Source organism: Cryptotermes secundus, unplaced genomic scaffold (assembly GCF_002891405.2).
Source record: "Cryptotermes secundus unplaced genomic scaffold, Csec_1.0 scaffold125, whole genome shotgun sequence".
NCBI lineage: Eukaryota > Metazoa > Arthropoda > Insecta > Blattodea > Kalotermitidae > Cryptotermes > Cryptotermes secundus.
The window spans coordinates 933,672-958,650 of NW_019720162.1; the positions used below are offsets into that span (position 1 = coordinate 933,672).

The 24,979-nt window shown below is 42.5% G+C and overlaps 1 long non-coding RNA gene and 1 other non-coding gene across 2 annotated transcripts in view; both read right to left on the reverse strand.

The window, feature by feature from the left end:
- The window catches only part of LOC111867045, a 264,491-nt gene that overhangs the window by 113,389 nt on the left and 126,123 nt on the right, over nucleotides 1-24,979 (reverse strand). The window contains exon 2 of the long non-coding RNA XR_002843278.2: nucleotides 8,339-8,434. This is a non-coding gene — a long non-coding RNA (uncharacterized LOC111867045). The remainder of the gene's footprint in view (nucleotides 1-8,338; nucleotides 8,435-24,979) is intronic.
- Trnaa-agc lies at nucleotides 843-915 on the reverse strand. The gene has a single exon. It is a non-coding gene; the product is annotated as a tRNA-Ala (tRNA).

The following is a 24,979-nucleotide window of genomic DNA, read 5'->3' on the forward strand; positions in this document are numbered from 1 at the left end:
TGGATCTGTACGATCGTTGCGACAGCGACAGGTGCTGATGTTACATTGTGATGAACGTATAAAGGTTATAATTAAACATTAAATTATCAACTATGAGTTTTCTTGTATATGTACAGTAACTTTTGAAGGGCGATGTCGCTTTCAAAGAATTCAAGTAGCAAAAAAAGAACTATTGAAAGTGAGCGCCGTGTTTTTCAAGAAAAATGGGAAATCGCTTATTTCTGTTGTGAAATAGAAGGTAATATTACATATTTGATTTGTGGGCAAAATATAAGTGTTCCACTTTAGGTAATTATATTGAAATTATTCCTAAATAATAAATATAATTAAATTTCCTTGTATCAAAATCTAATGTATATTTCTATTTTGAAGTGCGGCCCTGGACTATTATTTATAGGGCTGAGGTGGCCCTCTGTACAAGCTGAGTTTGACATGCCTGGTCTAGACAACGTGGGACTCTCAACGTCTCACAACCTTAAGGGCCTTCACGTCCTGTTACAGGGATAGCTTTGCTTTACTTTTACTTTACCCAGTAGATTCACATCATCAGCACAGAGAAGAAGCTGAAGTGTCCCATTTAATTTCCTGGACCTTCCTAATAGTTAATCTAAAGCAAATTTGAAACTCAATGACGATAAAGCATCTCCTTATTTCAGACCATTTTGGATAGGAGAATTATGAGACAAATATTTGCCTATACGGACTTTACCATAAGTTTCGTTTAAACATTTTTTAATTAGCATAACTTTTTTCATGGGTACTCCAAAGTCTATCATTTCCGATGACTGACGTTACATATATTATAAAATGTTACATTTACGTCTCCAGAACAAAAATAAAACTGGAGGCGCCGGGTATCGATCCCGGTACCTCTCGCATGCTAAGCGAGCGCTCTACCATCTGAGCTACGCCCCCTGTGCTCTGAGCATATCTTGCTTCGATTCAATACTTCAGTATATGTGAACCAGTAGTTTGGCAAGCTGCAGGGAAAGTCGTTTAGTTGTGAGGCAAGTCGAAGGTTATCAGCCTACAATATGTTAGTCCACCAGAGAGGGCGTTGCCCGCAGAGAATGCATACAGCATACCCGATGTACCTGAGTTGACATATGTGCCCTCCTAAGATCCGTTTTCAGTTCCCTAATGAAACAAATGGGTTTTTGAGATCCCCACTGTATGCGAGAGCCCCCCCCCCCACCTTCAAATTCTGAAACGGCTGACCGCTTTTCACGAGTTTAATGTGAACGCTATGTCATAAGTGGCCACATTTCTTGATTACTTAAATCGGTATTAATAACATGCTGATCACAGTGGCCGCACGGTCTAAGGGCTAGAGTACACCCAGGAAACTGGCAACTGCAACGCAACCGCGATTTCCAAGTAACGTCATTGATTTCAAGTAGGTAACTGATTTCCAGATTAGCAGGCGCACACTGAGGAAACTTGTGTTTGATTAGTTGCTTACATCATTTCAAGTGGGTGTGTTTGTCTGACTTAATTGCGTGATTGTAATTTTTAATTTCGTGCACTGCTCTTCTGCAACGTCAGATAAGGATACTAATCCTGTGATAATATGGCGTAAGAAGAGGGGGGAGGAGGGAAAACATCAGGTGCATCCGTTCCTCCGTGATAATTTAAACTCAGGTGCTTCTAGTGTTTCGAAAGAATTTAACCAGGATCCGGACTCCTTCATCTCATGAGAAATTCTTTCGCAAGTCAAATCTGGCTTGCTCAGTTACCCAGAAGTTGCGTTACTATCGCGTTACCGTTTCCATAGTTTGCGTTTCTCAATTCAATTCTACGTGTTCAGCTCAGTCTGATAAAATTTGTCGGAAATTGTGGTTGCGTTGCGGTTGCTAGTTCCCTTGGTTTGCCTTCGCCCTAAGGTACAAAATTTCTTCGCTCTCTCAAATACTGAGATCGTGGGGTCGAGTCCTACTCGAGGCATGGATATGTCTGCTTTTTTGCTGTATTTCCGTTTTACTGTGTAGGCAGTGGCCTTTGTTTTCTTTTTGCTAGTAGGGTGAGACTAAGTCCCTTGTACTGCGGCCACTTCTGGCCTATTGTACCAGCCCCAGATGACAGGTGTTGGTGATTGTGGAGCAATTGCTGGAATGAAGGTTAGCAGGGGAAACCGAAGTACTCGAGAAAACTTGCCCCAGCGCCACTTTATCCACCACAAACCCCACTTGACCAGACCCGGGATCGAACCCGGTCCGCCGAGGTGGGAAGCTAGCGATTAACCGCTTGAGCTATGGCGCGGCCCAGGCAGTGGCCTTACTACAGGCTGATCCCTTGTCCAATGAGTCTTACGATTGTAAGATTGAAAAGTTCTGTCTTCTGGGATATAACGCCGTATAATGAGCGGAAACGACGTTGTACCCCTCAAGAGAGAACACTTCATAACTAACACAGAGAGAAGCGCTGGGGCAGGTTTTCTCCGAGTACTTCGGTTTCCCCTGCCAATCTTCTTTCCACCAATTGCTCTACAATCACCCTCACCCATCATCTGGGGCCGGTACAATAGGCCAGAAGTGGCAGCAGTACAAGGGACTTAGTCCCACCCCACTAGCTTAAAAAACGCTGTTTTATCTCTAAGATATATAGTTTCACATTATTTATCAATGGGAACAGGCAAAATGGCCTAATCAACCAATGGAAGAAGAAATAGTAAACCCTCGCTATTCCGGTTACAGTTAATCCGGATGTCTTGTGTACTACGAGTAAAGATAAGCAGTGGCACGCACACAGGAAGGCTACACAGAATAACACCTGTACAGTACTAGAAACAAGAAGCCGCTGCAGGACTATAGACATAGGGCGAGTAACACTGACATTTTTAAAATTTAAAATTTAGAGAAAAAATTTAAAGGATTTCAAATTATAAGTGCTAATCAGGAACATCAGGAAGACCTATATTTTTAAATTTTAAATGTTATAAATAAGTGCAGTGTAACAGATACGTGAGTGTATACACCTGATGATGGCCGTTTGGGGCCGAAACATGTAGTGTAGAGGAGAGGAACAAGNAGTCTATAAAGAAGAACAAAACGGAAGACCTATAAATACAGTTTGCACTTAGGACGGAGTTATATCTTATATCGTATAAAGTGCAACAGGATGCTTAAATATAATATTCCATGAAGTTAATTAATTACGGCGCCTTATGGTCATAACAATAATAACATTCCCCGTAATCTGAATGTCACCTGCTGCAATAAAACTTAAGAGACAAAATGTGGAACATATTATGAACACAATAAGCAAAGTGGTCTGTGAAAAACAGTTTTCCTATTTTCCTTTTATACGACACGGACAGCATTGAAAACGAAAAATGAAGGGGAGACGCAGACAGCAAGAAAGCTGATCTCAAAAGCCTAAAAGAACGGAGATACACGGATCACACACAGACAGCAAGGTTGTCCCATAACCCCCTTTTTTTTAATAAGGATATTAAGCTAAAAATTTAGACATGTTGAAAGTACTACTAACAAAGCCTATAATGGACAAAGTTTTGATGTATAAACCAACCGAATTCAAAGTGTTGACAACTTCACAAACTCTTAAAAATTTGTGAAGTTGTCAACACTTTGAATTCGGTTGGTTTATACATCAACATTTTGCCCATTATAGGCTTTGTTACTAGTACTTTCAACATGTCTAAATTTTTAGCCTACTATTTTAGCCTAACTATTATTCATAACAAATTTGCACGGACTTGCAGAAAACAGTCTATATATTGCTGGGAAACCGTGTTTACAGATCCTTTGCATAGCAAGGGAAGTTACTCGATTGTTCCTTGCATATACGTTGCCGCGAGAATGTATTTACCGAGGCGTTGTCTAGTAAAGAACGTCTATTCTGACTTTACTATTCAGGCTCTCGGGCGTCATGTCACAATATCACCATCTTCTGTGTCGAAGAGGAAGCCAAGGTCATGAAGACTTGAGGTTATACGTTTCTCCTAAACGTCGGTGTACTTGCAACGGGCAATATAGCTATAGAATCCAGAAGACTGTAAACTTGTAAATTGTATCGTTGTAGCCTACGCGCCTTGTACTAGCTTCAGTTCTGCAGTGCCGTCTCTCTCCAGGAGATGTGTATGCCCCGGGGATATCCCGTACTCAACATGGAACAGTATCAGGTTACTTTAAAATGCATTATTTGCTGCTATCACTGAATATTTTAAGATGAAGTCTATCAGTTTCTTCCCCTCTCAGGGTTTTGGTACGTACATGAATGCACTATCATGTGAGAGAGATATATTATAGGTTATTTAGCCTTACCCTGTACTCAACTGACCACAATAGCAACTCCGAAATCGTGTTCGCGCCATAGCTCAAGCGGTTAGTCCCTGGTTTTCCACCGCGGCGGCCCGAGTTCGATCTACAGTCTGGTGAAGTGGGATTTGTGGTGGACAAAGTGGCGCTGGGGCAGGTTTTCTCCGAGTACTTCGGTTTCCCTTGCGAATCTCCATTCAACCAAATGCTCCACAATCACCCTCACCTATCATCTGGGGCTGATACAATAGGCCAGAAGTGGCCGCAGTTGAAGGGACTTAGTCCCACCCCACTAGCAATAAAAAACTCCGAATTCAGTCGTCACGTTTGTAAACGTAACGGCTCGTTGTGTCTGTTACTGCTTCTTTATTATCCCTGTTCGTTAAATGACCGATCACAGACCATGTGCGATGTGACGCATGAAATGCCTTCGCCAGCTCGAACGCTGGGATCGTGGGTTCGAATCCCACTGAAGTCATGGATGTCTGTATGTCACATTTTATGTGACTATAGACGGAACATGTACTGGTGAATTAATTTAATGAATTTAATAATACACGCGACTTATAATTACAATTTGCATATCACTGACATATATTATTATTATTATTATTAGAGGGGGTGGGTTTCACCATGCACTTAGACCAGTTATTGGTCCATTGTGGTCCCCCTTTAATTTCTACTGTCGCCATACCCTACCGGTACTGGTGCGTACTATCAGCCCCGTTCAGCCAACGAGGTCGGCCCTCGGTACCTGATATTTCCCCCATGTACCAAAGGCATTGGAAACTACTTGGGCGGAAAATGTGTTGCCTAATTTTTGCTCAAGAGGTCTCCTAGAGACATGAGGATCTTTTACGTGCCGTAAATCTACGACACGGGACCCACGGCTTAAAGTCCCTCCCGGAGGACTTGTTCCCTGAATTTTTCCGCCCTTAAAAATTCCACGACCTCCGCCGGGTTTGAACCCGCGCACCTTGAGTCATGAGGTGGGAACGTTCACTGACATATAAGGACTGATCTCCTCAGTCTATTATAGTCTCCACTAGTCATTTCCTTAAAACGGATTTTAATATAGGAACTATAGCAGTCTCACTGAAATACACACTTCGAATATAAAACCTAATGTTTTCTCTTTAGATCAGCACTCTTGCGCATCTTCTTCTTCACAGCCCCCGCACAGAGCTCTTCTCACCTGACTACTTACTCAGGCTTGTGGCCATTTCACAATAACCTCGTAGTGTTCTGCTCATAAGCTAACTTTCAACTGATAAATAACTAGCTCCGAACTGTAGCGCCATTTCTTCTCAGCCTTCCTTGCACAGTTCAACTGAGCATTTTGCTTAAAACTACCTCCTGCTCACAATATCTAGACAGGAACCACGTAGAAAATACCCCGTTTCCAATAGAAAGTCTATTACGTGCGTATTCGTTTCCGCGGGAACGTGTTTACAGATCCGTTGCTCAGAAATGGTCGTTGTATATTCGCCTATTGCATATCAAAGGCGGTATAGGCTACATATTTGTGTTTGTTATGTCATGTGTGTAGGTAGCGGCCTTGTGACAGGCTGATCCCCGTCCAAGGATTCCTACTGACTGTGTATCGTATTACGAAAGTGAAGAAAGCGGCCAGGGCCCAACAAAGGGCAGTAGTGCCATTGGCGAATGAATGAATTTGTTAAATGCAAATATGTGGCCGTCAAACTGTCCCCGGATACGTAACAGTTTATTTCGGTCCCTTCCGCCTGTCTTCTCATGGACTCATTTTCAATTGGAGCAGGAACTTGGAGTTTCTGGAATATAAAGGTGTGCTGACCGTCAGGTGGTTACCGAGGTACAGGGGCATCTGCTTCCACCATACTCAGGTAGATTATTTCACAAAACCGTCAATAGTTACAAAATCATATGAGGTCACAATTTAGAAGAGAGTCATCGGGAAGTATCAGAAAATTTATGTTCCGATAAATTCATATAATCCAATTGAATGAAAATTAATTTTGAGTGGATTTAAGAATTCGCTGTCCGTGAAATTCTGCCCTCTGTCTACCTATCTATGGCTCCACATTCCTTTTGTTGGACCTTGGCCGCCTTTTCAGTTTTTAATCCTATACACATTCGGCAGGACTCCCTGGACGGGGGACCAGCCTGCCGGAAGGCTGTTACCTACACAGAGTCCAATATAAACGCGACTAAACACGCACAGAGAGCCATGCCGAAGGTAGAACTCGAACCCACGATCCCAGTGTTCGAGCGAGCGAAGACAGTTCATGCCTCAGACCGCGCTGTTACTGTGACAGGCAGTGTATAAGAATAAGATATAAGAATTCAGTTCGTACCTCACAGGAAACAGCTCCGAACCCACTACCCCAGTGTTCGAGCGAGCGAAGACAGTGCATGCCTCAGACCGCGCGGCTACTGTGATCGGCATTCTGCCCTTTACTTAAACCAGTTCTACTTGCCGTAGCTAAGACGGTTAGTCGTCGATTTCCTACCGCGTAGGTCCAGGTTCGACACGAGCTTAGGTCATGTAGGATTTGTGGTGGACGAAGCGTCACTTAGGCAGGTTTTCTTCATGTACTTCGATTTCCCCTAGGAATTCTCATTCTGGTCCAAACTCATCACCTATCATCTGGTCCTGGTACAATAGGCCAGTTAGTGGCTGCCGTACCAAGCGGACTCACCCCACCCCAAGAATTAAAAAAAAAAAATTTACGTCATAATATTAGACCCCGAGGTAGTATGAAGAAAATCCCAAAAAGAAATCATGTGCGTTTTGATCTGAACTAACATTGACATGTGTAAGAGTATATGAAGTATTGATGTACGTGGTCTGTCCAAAAAGAAACCGAACTTGTTAAATAGGACGCCAACGAGCCAACAAAATGTGACTGACGACAGTGGCGCTGTGTAGCGGGACCTTAAGCATCAACCTGACACCTGCCTGATCACGCCACGTCAACTAGTCATCGAGTACATGCGGTAAAGTGAACCTGTCTCTTGTGCCTTTTGCGATTTTTGCCAGTTAAAACATGAAGGACCTTGAAGAGCAACGTGTTTACATGAAATTCTGTTTGAAATTGGCAAAAACTTTTAAACAGACTTTTCAGATGTCGGGGTGGGTGGGAAAATCTTAGCCGCGGACAAGAAAAAAAACACGTCAGAGTCGATAAAATGTGAAGGTGTTGTCGATCTTTTTTTATGAGAAGGGCGTGGTTCATCATGAGTTTGTTCCACGTGATCAGACAGTCAATGGACAGTTTTACTTGGAGGTCATGAAGAATTTGAGGGAGGCACAGCGAAGGAAGGGGCCTGAGGGGTGGAGGAACAAGCCTGGATGCTGCACCACGACAACGCACCTGCTCACATGTCGCTCTTCATCAGTGAATTTTGGCGAAGCACGAGACGACTGTCGCCCCCAACCGCCCTACTTTCAAGATTTGGCCCCTGCAGACTTCTTTTTTGTTCCAAAAGTTGAAATCCACTCTGAAAGGTCGCCGACAGAAGAGCTAGAAGAAAATTCGCTACGGAACCTACACGCTATCCCGCAAAACGCGTTCCAGGATGCGTTCCAGAACTGGAAGAAACGTTGTAGCAATTGCTGCTGGCCCTCGCCAGCGCAGTCATTCTCGGGTCCGAGACCCTTGGGACTCGTGACCATATTTTACTGTCTCAGATTCGAGACTTCCGTTTTCGTCGCCTCCTATGACTCGCAGGGTCACGGTGGAGGTATTGGACCCCGCCTCAACACGGGATTTAAAGACCGAATCTTTTTAAAAAATATATACAAAAATCCTGTTCGCATATCACAAGAAAAACACATAAGGTCTCTGCTACAAAGCTGTTTAGTAGAGTCTCAGTCTATTGTGAGATTCGTATGGAACACAAAAGAATACTGTGTAGGCAGAATGTGTGTTAAAGAGGGTGGTACAAACCGTAACCACTGGCTTTTACTTTTTAATAGAGACGCAATGCTTTCTCTGAGAGACAGGGACTGAAATATTAAAGGTCCACACCATTTCACTGTCAGACCGTATCAACAAATTCCTTCATGAAATACTCACCATTTCCCTCTCATCCCGACACACTTCTGTGACAAACGGCTTTTCTTTGTTCCGCAAATTCTCTCACACTTTTTAGAGTTTCAGAAGGCTAATATTCTGAAAAAAAAAGAACAGCAACATTTTATGTAGATACCCAAAACTTTAGAATTTTATTAAAGTCCATGCAGTTTCATCATATTCAAAAATTAACTGTGAAACATGGCACCATATTAAGAAGTAGACTTAATATACTCATAATTTAAGATAAAGTAAAGCTATCCCTGTAACAGGCCGTGAAGGCCCATAGGGCTGTGAGACGTTGAGGCTCCCACATTATCCAGACAATCGGCTCAAAAATGGCGGTAAGGTTGTCAGTTTTACGCGCCGGCCGCGCTCTAATCCCCAAGAAAATTATTTAATTAATTCCTGGTACTCATTTCTGTTAGAGGCTGAGTCGACCCCAGGGCCATACTGCGGCTGGAAGGATTAGGTTAATTGAAAAAAATCCAATGACATCGGGATTTGAACCCGCGACCTTCCGGCTTGTAACATAGTGAATTTAAGATAAAATCATGTATATTTTAATTGGACGTATTGCATTACAGTTCAACATGACTGTACAATATATAAAGGGAAAAAAGAACCACAAAAGAAATTTTTCTCGATTTGCCGCCAAATTACCAGGCTTCACGCGATCTCGTGTGTCAGTTGTTTTAGTACGAGGGCACGAGCTCCAGCACGGCGTGGTAGTTTGTGCGTTTTATCACCAGGGGGCAAAAAGGTTGGCTAGGTTGGAGGAGGTACATAGCATGAGGCAACAATAATTCCGTGTTCTCTTTCTTTCTCTCTCTTCTTTCAAACCATATAATCAAATGTAAACCCAAAATGATAAACTATAGACCATTTTCAGTTACCACAACACGAATTTATCTTCATAGCAGAAATCTACTCTGTTATTACCATCAGAGTGATACTAGGCATTTTGTATTTTACAACATTAAACATCTTTTAATGGGAGCCATTGTTAAGGTCCATTCCGTTTATAGTGAGGCGCAATAGTGGAAACATCTTGGAATTTATAATTTGAAATACCTTATATTTTGTGTGTACATATTATTTTTGCTGTAGTAGCCATATTTGTTTGGATTCTAGAAATATGAATTTTATAAGAGCAAAAGTGAATTACTTCGACTCCTTGGTAATGAGTAAATATTATTATTTCTCGCCTCAAGTGTACTTATGGACAAATATATAAGCATTATGATTTAGAAGTGGGTATTTGCACCTTAGAAACTAGACGCTCGAGCCAGACAACATTGTTACGCGTGTATGCGTGACCATATAAGAGATTTGGATTGATGAATAGATACCTGTATATTGACCACTTAGAGGTCGTAACTATAAATGACTATAACTCTGTCACGATTTCCACACTTTACAGCTCACTAGATCACATGGTCTAATGTTCTCATCTCTTTACATGTCTCCTGGTAACGGCTCCAACATTGGCTATTCCTTTGATTCCCTCTCAAGTTTCCTCCTTATAGACTCCTGTACAGATCTCAACTCTGTGGACTAAAAGTCAAAGCCAAAATCAAAGTTACTTTACGTCTGAAGGTTTACCGCCAATCAGTTCATCTTGACGTCAAGCCCATTGAGACTCACGACCAGAGATTATTTCAACCGAACCTTAGCGGTAATAGTCCTTACGTAACATCCTCTCTGGTGAGAATATGGGGTTGTCTTATTGACTGACTAAACTCCAAACATCTTGGTCATGTAATATCGGCACGGACTACATAGGAAATGCAGTTCTATTGTTGCGTGGGTATGTTGTGGGCGTTACCTACAAACTGTCGCTGTTTACAGAGTCACCGTTTAGTAACGGGTCTATATGCCACAATATTTCTATTACGTAAGTGAACCTTCTTTTTAACAACGACTCGAAGGCTCGCGATATCTTAATACATACAGAGTGGCAACATTTTCATCTACAACTATAAAAGATTCAGTTTTTCTAAATGCACATAACTAATTGTCTCCAAGGATAATGAACTGCGTTGAAATATTAATAATCACTTAGATATTCAGAAAATTTCACATCTTTTATAGAACCCAGGGGGAGGGGGTAGCAGCCAGTTACCCAGAAGAGACTCCAGTTTTCTGAGGGGGCAATAAGAAAAATTTCTTACAAAATTAGGTTTAACTCGTTTAAGAATATTTTTAATGAACATCCCATAATACGCAGGATAGATGAACAGTATCTTTACATATTTATTATTATTATTATTTGGTATATTTTATTTCTAAATTAGAATTTTTTTAAAAATCAAACTCGTCGTGGAGGTACCTACCACCTCCCTCCATACATGTGCCCATGGACCAGAAGTTTCAAGGGCAGCCAATTATCCCTAACCTGGGCCAGGTAATTTCAGTTCATGCCTTCAGACACCGCTTCTTTTACAACCATTTTAACATTTTGCTCCATCTACGTCCATGTCTCCCAATTTATCTCTTACTGTCAGTAATTCTGACTGATATTTTATATGCATTTCTCGTCTACTCCAAGAATTCTGTATGTTCAATCCAGATCGTGGTTTATATTTAAGATCCGTTTTAATATTTTCCATCTTCTTTATCCATGTCTTACACGTGACCTCTTCCTTCTAGGTTCATAAAATTTCTCGTCTCCCACATGAGTATTACGTCCCATTTCAAGTTCAAGGTCAGTGGCCTGATTACAAGTTATGATTCTCCTTGCTGTTTAACTGACCCCATTTCTTCTATCTCCATGTTATTTTCTACCCAGTGTAGAAATTTCCCCATGAGGCCCTAAGTTCCTGAAAGACATCTTCATTTGCCACTACAATTTCCAGGTGTAGACATAAATTAATGGCCGTGTCACTGTAGACGACCGGTCTAAGGCATGTACTGTCTTCGCTCGCTTGGAAACCGGGATCGTGGGTTCGAATCCCACTCAGGGCATGGATGTTTAGTTTGTGTGTGTGCGTTTTTCTGTGTTTGTGTACAGGTAGAGGCCTTGCGACGAGCTGATCACCCTCCCAAGGAGTCCTACCGAATGTGTAAGATCTAGAAAAACCGAAGTGAACGGAGAAGTTCATGGAGGTAGGCCTAGGCCCACTGGGGCTGTAGTGCCAAGGAAAAAAGAACATAAATTAATGAGTTTAAGTTGCACAACTCTGAGGAGGTAATCGCACCGTCTTGAGCAGCCGAAGAATAATGTAAAGGTCAGATATATCGACGGTGTCGGTTGGAGATCATTTTGCTGCTATATGACATAAAGTTAGGTAACAGATGTTTTGAAAATGTGGCACAATTCAGATATTTGGGAAAGTCTATAACAAATCAAAACCTGATTGAGAAAGAAATTAAGTGGAGAATGAACTCGGGTAATGCTCGCTACCATTCAGTCCAGAACCTTTGTCTTCTCGTCTGCTGTCCAAAAACATAAAAATAGAACATACAAAACTATAAATTTGCCTGTGGTTCTGAATGGGTGTGAAACTTGGTCTCTGACATTAAGGGAGGAACATAGACTGAGGGTGTTTGAGAACAGGGAGTTGAGGAGAATATTTGGACCGAAGGGAGATGAAGTGACGGGAGGTTGGAGAAAACTGCATAATGAGGAAATTCATAACTTGTAACCTTCTCCAAGTATAATTAGAATGATCAAGTCAAGGAGTATAAGATTGGCAGGGCATATAGTATGAATAGGGAGAAGAGGATGCTTATGGGATATTGATGGGAAAGCCAGAAGGAAAGAGACCACTGTGAAGACCAAAAAATAGGTGGGTGGGCAATATTAAAATGAATTTTCGGGAGATAAGATGGGATGTTATAGACTGGATTGATCTGGCTCGGGTTAGGGACCAGTGGAGGGCTGTTGTGAGCACGGTAATGAACCTTCGTGTTCCACAAAATGCTGAGAAATTCTTGAGTAGCTGCACAATTAACGGCTTCTCAAGAACGGCTCAGGTCCATGAGTGAGTGATGTGTGCGCTAAAAGGCAGGAACAATTTCTTGCATTCATTAAATTTTTATTTGTTATGCTGAAAAGAACCTTAACTTTTATGCAGGCTACAAGTTCTCTTCTTAATACCTGCTTCATGATAGTTTATTGTTTGGCATATTCTTCGAGCCTGAAGTTGGGGCGACATGTTTCTCCGAAACGTCAGTTTTCAACGAACTGCACGGGTGTTATATCTCAGAAGATAGTACAAGGGATGGACAAAAATATGGAAACACCCAACAAAAAACACATTATCATGACTAATATGGTGTAGGACAACCTCTGGCTTGCAGAACTGCCTGCAGTCTCTTTGGAATGGATAAATAGAGGTCCTGTATGATTTGCAAGGGAATCTTGTACCATTCTTCCTGCAAAACATTGGCAAGTTCTGTTAACGATGATGGAGGTGGATAGCGCGCTCGCAGATTGCTCTCCAAAACGGACCACAACGGCTCAATAATATTGATATCCGGCGATTGTGGGGGCCATGGCAGANGCCATGTTTCACTCTTGGCAGCAAACAATCTGGATCGTAAGCTTGGGATGGCGTTCTCCAGACGTAAACTCGGCCAGAAGTCGGAAACAGTGTGAAAGTGGACTCATCCGACCAAATGACCGTCTTCCATTGCTCCATAGTCCAGGTTTTATGAATTCGGCACCACACTGTCCTCTTAGTGGCATTTTGATCACGGATGAGTGGCGGGTTTTCCAGTCCTCCTGTATGCGGTCATAAGCTTGGATACTTTGCCTTGCGAAACAACAAAGACCTCGGCTACCTTGGTTACGGAAGCACCCACTATACGGGCCCCAACAATTTGAATTCTGTTAGCTCTGACATGATGCACTGAAAACTGCACAGAACACTGTCTCGACAACAAATGAAGCTTGCAACATATTGCGGATTTTGTACAGGTAGTGGTGTTGGACAGATACGAATAACGTCACCTACAAACGTCGCTAAAATATACACTTCAATTCAGGCATTCATTTCATGAGGTGTTTCCATATGTCTATCCCCTGTACTTTAAATGCGATGGAGTCTAATTATTAGGTATATCTCATCTTCAGTAGTAAGGGCGCATCTGTATCAATATCTCGGCTCCTCATTGTGATTTGTCTGCCTGTACACAAAGTTCTCAGCACCTACTGGGCAAACATTAAAAGCAATGCCGCGTGTAAATTCAAAGGAAGTTGTGAAACTATCCATGTAGATCAGCTCCTCTTGAGAAGCCGCCAGAGTATTAGCTACTCAAGAACTTTCCAAAATTGTATGGAACCCGAAGGTTCATTACAGTGTTCATAAGAGCCCTCCACTGGTCCTCATCGGTATAAGGATCAGATCAATCCAGTCCATACCACCCTAGCCTATTTCTCTAAGACCTATTTTAATACTGTCACGTGCTTACGGTTCCGTGACTAAAAACAACGGGTTTCGGATTGGATGATTGGTTTCATTGACGTCTTCTTCTACAATATCTATTATTCAGAATCAATTATAGCGCTCTCGCTAGTCTACCCACTTCACAGATCACTAGGCCGCGCTCCATTCTCGTTCTCGCTTACTCCGTTGTACTCCTTCTACTCTTCTGTACTCCTAAAGCTCCAGCTTCGGAATTCGACTCTCTTATAATTCCTCGGCTCGAACCTCACGGAAAGCACTCTTCTTCTGTTGTTCTAGAATTCGTGTTTATTAGTCCATTACCCAGCAAAGGCCGTCCCTTACTGTCGCGTAATATTGTACACATTACTCAGTATCGAGCTTTTTACTAAGAGTCTGTCTCCATGAGAAATTTTTATCGAGCTGTTGCCTAGCAGTGGGTCGATACGCCACAATATTATCCTCCTACTTACGATTAGGTCTTCTTAGGGATGTCTTTCCTTCTGGTTTTCCCACCGCTTCACCCATCCACTGCATTCCGCTTATCCCCCAAACATGAAACATGCCCCTCCCATCTTATCCTCATTGACTTGAGCATTCTAATTATATTTGGCGATAAGTACAATTTTCATTATGAAAATAAAATTTTACGAAATTATATTTTTCACGAAAAGAATAGAGGCTGTCAGCACTATTTTTCGTACAGACTGTCGTATGACAACCACAAAAAAACGATTATTTCCTCAAACAGGACTGACCAGCTGGCTTCTTTAATGGATGTTCAGTGTTTTCTGCGAGGTAGAAAATAGATATTAAAATACTGTTTCGATAAACTTCAGCGTCAAAGTGGAACCGCTGCACGACTCCATATGATCACGGGTCGCGTGAGGCTCGGAAACATGAATCCTTGTGTTGGCGAGGACCAGCAGTAAACTACCCGATCCGACCCGATCCGACCCGACCCGACTCAGCGTCAAAGCATCGAAACACGTGAAGCACACTATTGCACTCTTCTGTATTTTGGGCCTGTTTACCCTCAGAAAGGATGTACCTAGTTTATAGAGCGGGGGCGTCTTGCTGCAGGTCACAATCTGGCAGGACAACACTGGCAGTCTGAGGAAGCTGGCTGTAGTGCAGCTGTCCCCGAAGTGTTGTACGCTATGCACACTATTGGAGCAAAATTTACTGCGAAATACTTCAGCGTCTATTTTCCGACTCCGCTCAAGGGCAGGAATAGCAATAGATTTACGGTTTATTTATATGTCACGGAAATTTGTTTTAGCAAACTGCAGAGATCATTGCGAGAAGTTTACAAAATATTACTGTAACAAATAACAGGACTAGTGAAATAAGAAATTATCTCTCAGTTTCAAAAGATAATCCGAAAACTGGACCTAAACTTCGTACATTCATTCAATCTTACAGGCTAATCCGGGATCTAGTAAACATACTGTGAACAAGAGAGGTCACCCGGTAGCGTAGTTGGTTCAGGCACTATGGTACAAGGCGGAAGGTCGTGGGTTCAGTTCCAGATGAGGTTGATATAAACCATCTAACCATACAATGGCCTTTGGGTCGACTCATCCTCTAACAAAAATTATTGCCACTAATCTTCCTGGGGGGTAAATTGCGGCCGGCACGTGAGGCTGACAACCTCACCGCCCTATAAGAGCCGATTTCTAGAAAATGTGAGAGCCTCGACGTCTCAGAACCCTATGGGCTTCCACGGCTTGTTACAGGGATAGTTTTTACTGCGAACATGATTCCAATTTCAGTGATGGGGATCAGCCCAGGAGAATCCATTGATCATTGGGAACAAAATTCGAGCCTGGGATCATACTGTCTTGGGACTCCGAGAATGAAGGGTACAGCTATTAATATACAAACATAGTTCTGAAATACAAGTTGATATGCAACGGTGCTCTGTGTTTCTGCTTCGCTTTGCTGCACGGTAAAATGCCCAAACTGTACACTGCATGCAGAAGAAGCCAAACAGCTTTGTCAGCCTGCATCCCCAACACATAGACATAACTGGACCTGTCAGAGAGGAAAGAGAAATGCTCCCTCCTCTTCATGTTTCGTTCCTCAAAAAATTAAAACCAACAGTTGTACCTATTGCGCGTCCCTTCATCCACCCACATTGAGGCAAGCCTACGAGAATTGCAGCCGGTTCAATGGAGAAGTGTATTAAGTCACATAAACAGTTCTATCTGAGAGAGAAAATGGCTGTTGAATTGCTAGTCTTCCTCCTTCGCGTTGTCAAGTTCTTCGGCTCCATGACCGAAGTGCATGTGATTTCCCTCAGTCACTCCAGGCAAATTCCTGGACAGCGATGATTTTCCCATTCACCATTCACTACCACCCGATCAGTAGCAGCTATACATACTATAAAGATTAGTTTAGAGTTCTCAACCAGTGTGCCGTGGAACACTAGTAGACAGCAAACTTTCGCCAAGTGGGAGCGAAACATTGAAGATGCAGATGTTTATAGTATAGAAATATATATCATCTTTCTTTTTTAAGATGTTTCTATATTTTCTTAAAGAAATGGCATATTTCAAAATTCGGTGAACTCTTACCATAAATTCTAGTAGTCTTATAGTTTTCTCTTATAGTTCTAGTGCAGCGCGAAATGAAACCATTATTCTAAAATATCCATAAGCTCCATATAGCTGACAGCAACTGACGCTCCAGAATTGTGTTCGGTAGATGTTCGGTTCGCCGGTCACGGTAGCCGAGCGGTCTAAGGCATGTACTGTTTTCGCTCGCTTGAAAACCGGGATCGTGGGTTCGAATCCCACTCAGGGCATGGATGTTTAGTTTGTGTGTGTGCGTTTTTCTGTGTTTGTGTACAGGTAGAGGCCTTGCGACGAGCTGATCACCCGCCCAAGGAGTCCTACCGAATGTGTAAGATCTAGAAAAACCGAAGTGAACGGAGAAGTTCATGGAGGTAGGCCTAGGTCCACTGGGGCTGTAGTGCCAAGGAAAAAAAAAAAGATGTTCGGTTCTTATATGGCAGCAACACCATCTGTACCCAATGAGGATTTTCGTCGTTTTCCTCAGTTCTCCAAGACAAATTTCAGGACAGTATCTTGATTAGATCATATTTTTTTCTTTCGAAATTATTACCCAATTATACAGCCGTCCGACGCTGTGTAATTTTCCTACAGAAGCGTCGCTATAAGAACCCATAAACCCCACCTCTCAAAGTTATATACAGTATGTCCCATGAGGAAGGGTAAATAATTTAGGATCGATCATTCTAAACAAAAGCGTGCATAAGTTCATGTGTCCTATTCCGAAAAGTTTCCGAGATAGAGCTATTTCACTGTACAGTTCCAGAACTGTTGATAAGAAAGAGATAATACATACTGTTTCTAATATCAGTATTTATTGTTCATGTGAGAAAGTTGGTACAGTTTACCTAGTGTAATACATTTTCGAAAATCCACCGTCAACATCAATGCACTTTGCAGCTCGTGTGAGGACATGGCGTGTTGCTCGTCTGTACAGTGTACAGTGTACTGTACAGTGAAATAGCTCTATCTCGGAGCAACTCGTCTGAGGACATGGAGTGTTGCTCGTCTGTACAGTGTACTGTACAGTGAAATAGCTCTATCTCGGAGCACCTCTTGTGAGGACATGACGTGTTGCTCGTCTGTACAGTGTACAGTGTACTGTACAGTGAAACAGCTTTATCTCAGAGCAACTCGTGTGAGGACATGGCGTGTTGCTCGTCTGTACAGCGTGCTGTACAGTCAAATAGCTGTGTCTGGGAAACCGTTCGGAATAGGACATATGCACATATACACATTTTCCGTAGAATGACCGATACTATGACCTCGCTGAAAATTGACCTCTCATTGTGGGACACTCTGTATAGCCTCAGTTACTGACAGCGTAATTAAACAGACCACTAAATAAAACGATACGCCACTTAATGCACTGGCCCGAGATATTTCTCCCGGCGTGTATAAAGAAGCAGACTCCCTCGTCAGCTAACTGCAAGCTACGGACCCTATCGGCCTTAAGCAGTCTGTGGACTGGAACTGCAAGCTACGGACCCTATCGGCCTTAAGCAGTTTGTGCACTGGAACTGCAAGTTTGAATCCAGCTCAAGGCACAGATATTTGTGCACTCATTTTGTGTTGTCATGTTAAAAATTATAGAGCCGGGATAGTGCAGTCAATATAGCGACTGGCTATGGACTTGACGACTGAAGGGTCGGAGTTGAAGTCACGGAAGGGGCAAGATTTTTCTTCTCTCCACGTCATATAGAACGGTTCTGAGGTCAAACCAGCCTCCTGTCCAATGGGTACCGACAGGATTTTCTCCGGGTATAAAGCGGCAAGGGCATGAAGCTGAGCACTCACCTCCAACTACTGTCGAGGTCAATAAAATACGGATCTATACATCCACCTCCCGTACGCCTTCATGGTGTAGTGCTTAATTAGTCAAACACAGGGAAATCTTTACCTGTGAAGAAGTTCTACTACGTTAATGAACACGTTCTAAAACTCTATTAAAATGTATGATCACAGAATACGAAATCTTTCACTAGGCTACAGTATTTAGAAGACACTAGTTATAATGGGAAACTATTCACAGAGCCACCTGGACGGTATAAAGGAGATAAAACACTCATTTCCTTACTTTGTATCCATTCGAGCAAACTGACGTAGACGAAAATCTAAACCGAAAAACCAGGAATATCAGAGCTACCGCCCATTTCAGGAAAGGATAATAGACGAGTATGGGGCAGTGGTGGAATTATGATTATCAGGGAAAAGTAGAAGAATATTAGAGAAAGCCTGCTCCATTGTCACTCCTCCAACTCCGAAACTTGTACGAAATCACTTGGGAATGAACCCCGTCCGCCGCGGTATTTTGCCAATGTCTAACATCCTGACATATTGCATGGCTTGTCAGTAATTTCATATTGTGGCGTATACGTGGCTCGTCACTGAGCAGTGACCTCGAAGAGAAAAGCGGGACAACGGCTGTTGCTTGGTAACGGCAGGCAAGCACATCTGCAATATCCGGACTATCGCTAACAACAACATCCATAGCAACAATAGAGGAGTTGTTAGAAACAATGTTTTCTGTTCGATTCGTGAGGGGTCAAATGCCTCCACAGTAGCCCTGCGAGTCGTAGGAGGCGAAAAAATGTCTTGAATGTGAGAGAGTAAAATATGGTAGCGAGTAGCACGGGAATCAGACCCGAGATTGACTATGCTGACAAGGACCAGAGAGAGCGGCCCACATCAACAAACCCGCAAATGTCTGACAGTAATAAAAATCTGATTTTAAGCCCCAGAAGGGTGCTTTATTCCAAGACATCCTGGCCGACTGACCGTCGGTCGTAACACGAGTACTCGACTTGTCTCGATTCAAGAGTATCCGGCGCCTGGGGGGTACAACCGGGCCACCCAGTTCCTGGGAGATATAAAAACGGGGTTTCTGGCTCTCCACGTTGGGGGAGTCCCCAGTCTGAGACAGTAAAATATGTTCATAAGTCCCGCGGGTCTCTGACCTAAGAATAACTTCGCTGGCGAGGACCAGCATCAGACCCATCCTCTCGTCAAAAATGATGTTACATAAGGACTATAACCGCAAATGTTCAGTCGAAAAATAAAATTACTGTGTCATGAGTCTCATGGGGCTAGTCTCCAAGAGGAACTGACTGGCAGTAAGCCGCTAGCCTGAAAGTAACTCTGACCTTGATGCAAATAGTTGACAGGCAGTTGTGTACGGGAGACTGAAAAAAGAAGACTTTATGTGTGCTCTAGTATAGCGATATTTAGGGTGTGTAATTCAGTGAGATTGTTATAGTTCCTGTGTTAAAATCCGTTGCCAGAAAACGGCTAATGAAGTCTTAACAGAAAAAGAATACTAGTGCGTTTAACAATGAACTGTAAAGTGTGGAAATAGCGATAGTCTCATAGTTAATTGTAGCACTACCTGTAAGCGGTCAATAAACCCAATATTCAATCCACACCCTGTCTATAGTCATCCCTAAATAGTGACAGTATGATTCCTTGAAATAGCTCCTCAGTTATCCTCATGAGGCTGAGTGGACCCCGTTCCAGACCTACTACTTCTCAGAAAAATTAATAGCGCCGGGAATCGAAACCGGGAACTCTGGATCTGTAGCCAAGAACTCTGACCACTAGACCACAGAGGTGGTCAGTATGGTAAACAATGAACAAGAAAATATGTTTACTTTAGTGTAAAGAGGCACATAATAAAAGTTAAAGTCTAGGATGAAACCTGTTCATTTTCCAACGTTAAATTCTTGAACTGCCTCAAATTACAGATATAATTACCTTAATATTACATAAATGTCTGAAGCCATCATGCCAACTAAACCCTTTTCAGTGGGAACTTTAATTCTAACTTCACTGAGATGAGCCCTTCTTCAGAAGCCACCAGTTGCGTAGCTACTCAAGAGCTTCCCAGTATTTTATGGAACCTGGAAGCTCATTATCGTGTTCACAAGAGCCTTCCCCTGGTCCCTGTCCTGAGGCAGATCAATCCAGTCCATACCACCACAATACATCTCTCTAATGTTCTTTTTAATATTGTTCATTCCCATACATATTTGTTCTTTCCCACCAATATCCTACATGCATTCTTCTTAACTCCATGCAGGCTACATGCCCTGTCCATCCCATCCTCCTTGACTTGATCATTGTAATTATACTTGAAGAAGAGTACAAGTTATGAAGCTCTTCATTATGCAGTTTCCTCAAACCTCTTGACATTTCATCTCTCTTCGGTCCAAATATTCTCCTCAACCCCCTGTTCTCAAACACCCTCAGCCTATGTTCCTCCCTTAATGTCAGAGACCAAGTTTCACACCCATACAAAACCACAGGCAAAATTATATGTACCAGTATGCACCAACAAATGGTGATATGGAGACTAATGCGTGTTTCTTCTACGAAAAAGACACTGAAATGCCAAATCAAGCATATCTTCCACTCCCATGCACTATTACAATCTTGTGCTAATGTTCGTAACTACTACGATCTCTCGAATAACTACCATCCCGTACATAATGTACGAGTACTTACGAGTAGACACATACGTGTACGTCTGCGCCATGTTTTAGCATACTGTGCTGCTCTCTTTCGTGAACGAGCCTAATGAATTGCATTGAAACTTGTTCAGCACTGTACTACGGGTCTGCATTCTCTTATTTATTCTGCTCTCTTTTCGTCGCCAAAGCGAACGTGAATAAGAAATGGGGCGAATGTACAAAGTCAAAACCGCAAGCATTTCCTTCTGGAACTGCCAAGAACTTCAACAGGTTGGGGAATACGCCCACAGGCCTTTAACCACAAGCATGTCCCACCACATGTCCCTATATATCTGTATTAATTTCGGTAACGAAGCGTGCTACACACGCCAGAAGCGAAGTGAACTCAAAGAGTTCTGCAACAGCACAGCAATAAATAGAAGGGCAGTGGTTGCAGCTCAATTTTCGAAAGGGGAGAGTGATATGCTTCACCTAATGCCCCTGTATAAGGCCGTGCCACAGCTCAGGCGGCTAGTCGCCGGCTTCCTACCGCGGGGGCCCGGGTTCGAGCCCAGATCAGGTAATTTGGGATTTGTGGTGGACCAAGTACTTCGGTTTCCCCTGCCAATTCTCATTCCACCGACTGCTCCAGACTCATCATCCATCAGCTGGGGTTGGTGCAGTAAGCCATTTAGTGACCGGATGTAGCAAGTGGACTCAGTCTCGCCCCACTCCAAGATACTAAAAGAACTAAAAAAAATCAATCAATCAATCAATCAAAATAAATCAAGTCAACACTCAGTCAGTGGAATCCACAAAATCCACATCAACATTCCGTTGAGAATGGCAAAGTCCCGATGAATAGACATTGCATTTCTTTGTGTGAGTGTTCATATTGTGGCATGTAGACCCGTTGCTAGGTTACAACCGCGGAACAAAGTAGATAACGATAGAGGAACGGTATTTTCTGTTTGGTTCGTGCCGAGGTGTTATAAGCAGGACAAATAGTGAGGAGTTGGCCAGTCATTGAGTGGACTGAGTTGATTAGAGAGCAGTCAGTAAATCAAGAGCTGCTGTAGCTGAGGCCGGGGACAGCTCGGGGACCCAGAGGATGGGGAACGTTCGCCGTTGAAGCCGCTACCAAGCAACGGCTATTGAAGACTGCAACAGACTGAAAAGACCTAGTGTGGCCGATAGTGACTTTTGACTTATGTAGAACATTGAGAGCATAATCTTACTTGTAGTTACGAATTGTAAGAGGTCAATAAATCCGATTTTTTTTTCAATGGCTCTTCCAGCCCATTCATGGCCCAGGGCTCTTATTTAGTTCCGTAATCATATTTCACAGATGGTATGACTCCTTGGACGAGTGATCAGCCCGTCGTAAGGTTGCTACCTAAACACAGGACAACGCAAATACAGAAGAAACGCATACACACCAAACATCCATGCCCTGAGTGGGATTCGAACCCATGATCACAGCATCCGAGCAAGCGAACGTGCGGCTACCGTGACCAGCTCAATATATCCGAAAACCGATCCAAACCCCATCTATAGTCACCCTATCATGTGACAATTTATTTCTCTTTACAACAAAATCGTTCTGTTGTTGCATGAGACATGTTAGCAAGATGCGCCGACAGATCGCAGCACCCTCTGGTTAGAGGTAATACTAATTCTGCCTTTACGTGAATCTGACAGCAATAGTCTCTCTGAAGAATTCTATCTTCAGGAATATATTACTGTGTTCTGTTGAACTTCAACCGGCATTTTGAAGGAAATTATTGTCTCCATGTTCTTGGCCGAAGCCTGTGTTTTCCATCTGCCTTCACATTGGTTTCTTGCTTGGCTTTCTTCGACCCTAAATTAGGAAATATGTTCCTATGAAATATCAATTGAATTTCAACGAGCTACATGACGTTTTATCTCAGAAACTAGAAACAATTGTGAAAACCCCATGTTCTAAATAGTCTCTTTGTCCTAAGTCGTCATCATTTTAATGAAAAATGGGTTTTATAAGAATTTCCTGAAACCTGCGTTCTGTGTTTGTTTATAACATTGAATACTATGATTCCGCTTTAATTACGCGAAACAGAGTCAGTAGTGAACAGAACTGTTCTTCAGTCGTTACCATTTCTTCACCTTGATGACGCAAACAGACTGCTCCCCGAATAGCGGTAATGCTGTGAGAAACTAGTAGCAGAAATATTCCATAAGACAATGAACTTCAAATCAATATGCACTGTACTGTACAGTATGTACTGTTTCTGCGAACAGCATAATCCTCGGAAAAACAACACAGTGCGCCACGAACAACCACAGGACATCAAAGAACCTTCTTCTCAAGAAAGACAGGCGGCACAATTTCGGCCCCCGTCAAGAGAGGTGATAAGAGAGGACACGAAACTATTTGGTTTATAAGTTCTAAATTAAATAAGAAAAGTTAAAAATAACTTAATATATCAAGACAGCTGCTGTAATTGTAAAAACTTCGGATTCTTTACCCATTTGTGTATTGTCAACATTGTATGTATATATATTTTAACATTCAGAACACCCATTGTAATAGTGGTTTCCAAACTGTATTAATGTCCCTCTGATGATGGTCTCTAAGGACCGAAATATGTAAGGGCATGAAGAATTGAAATAAGAAAACCAGTCACACTGGACGGAACTGTTTTATCTTTTTATAATACTGTTAGTGTGACGGACCAGAATGAAACAAATCAAATTCATGGNCCTCGGAACTAATTTAAATGCCTCCAAATTTAAAATTATCAGAGGGAAAAGCTAGAATAAAATTACAGAAATCTGAGCCAACGCCTTAAGCGAAAGTCGAATCCAAGATCGTGGACGACGAGAAAGCAATTATTAAGCAACATGTACCAGTTGATTTAATATAAAAGTAAAGCTATGCATTTTACCCACACAACACACTAATGTGTTAAGTATGACAGAATAAACAGTGAATTTTTCCCCCTACGGCAGTAGCTGTTTTGTCTAATATCTACAGTAAAATGGGAAAGAAATTTTTAAATACTGTTTAGATAAAAATCATACTTGATCCAAAAAATAAAACTTGTGCTGCTGCTGTGTCAAGCCATTGCTACTAACTCTTCTAGCGTAGCCACTTCCTGCTACTTTCAACAAAAGAAGGAACAGACCAGGTCTAGAATCTTCTTAAAAAAATTATTCTAATTCTCGTTTCCCCCCTCCCCCTTCCCAAAAGAAGAAGTGCCTCTTATTTATCTCACGATTTTCCCATTCACCTACTTTTACCCCTCTATTTATATTATAGCATGTAGACCTATTGTTAGGTAACAACCACGAAATAAGCAACTATACAACGTTCGTTACTAGGCGGCAGCCCGTAAACAAAAACAGAGGAAAGATGTTTCTCTGTGCCGTCCGTGCTGAGATGTTATAGCAGGACAATTTAGGCGTTTCAGCTAGTTACCTAGCCGATAGAGTTCAGTTGTTGTGAGAATCTGATAGCTGAGGCTGAGGACAGTTCAGACCACAGAGGAAGGCGAACATCCGCCATTGAAAGCCGCTACCAAGCAACGTCAGTGAAGTCGTGACTTTTAATACTATCGTGTTTGTAACAGTGAAAAGTGTAGTCATGATCTGTATATCATACTTCAAAGTGTAAGAAGTTACACCTGTAATGGAAATAAAATTAATATTCAGATTTTTCAGTAGTCAATTTCCCAACTTGGCTCAGGAGGCAGGTCGTTTCTCCTAACCATTTGTGCCAAAATACAAGGCTACATGGTGTTACAATAAAAAAAAAAAAACAGAAATTGACCGTCGACCACAGAAGAACGATACGCCGGGCGAATGTGGAAAACCTCAAGACAGACATCCTCAGAAACACCACCCAGAAAAAGTGTGGACCCCACGAGAGGTTGGGATTCGCCAGCGAGGGGACGACCTTCCGTGTCAGAGTAGCACGGCGTAACAGGATCCCCAGAAAGAACTGGGTAAGGGACAGCATACCGGGAGGAAACGCGAGAGGGTACATGCCCGGAAGAGACAACGGGGGCAACCGCAATAGAGTAAGGGGAATAGGAATAGAGCCCCATAGAAAAATCCCCAGGACATATGGGAAGACGACGGGACTAATGATCAAGAAGCGTATAGCCGGATCTCCCGTCGGCCTACGACAAGGAAAAAGTTGGAAAAAGTGGAGGGGCCGACCACCTCCAAAACGGAAAAAGGGAAACGGCCCTT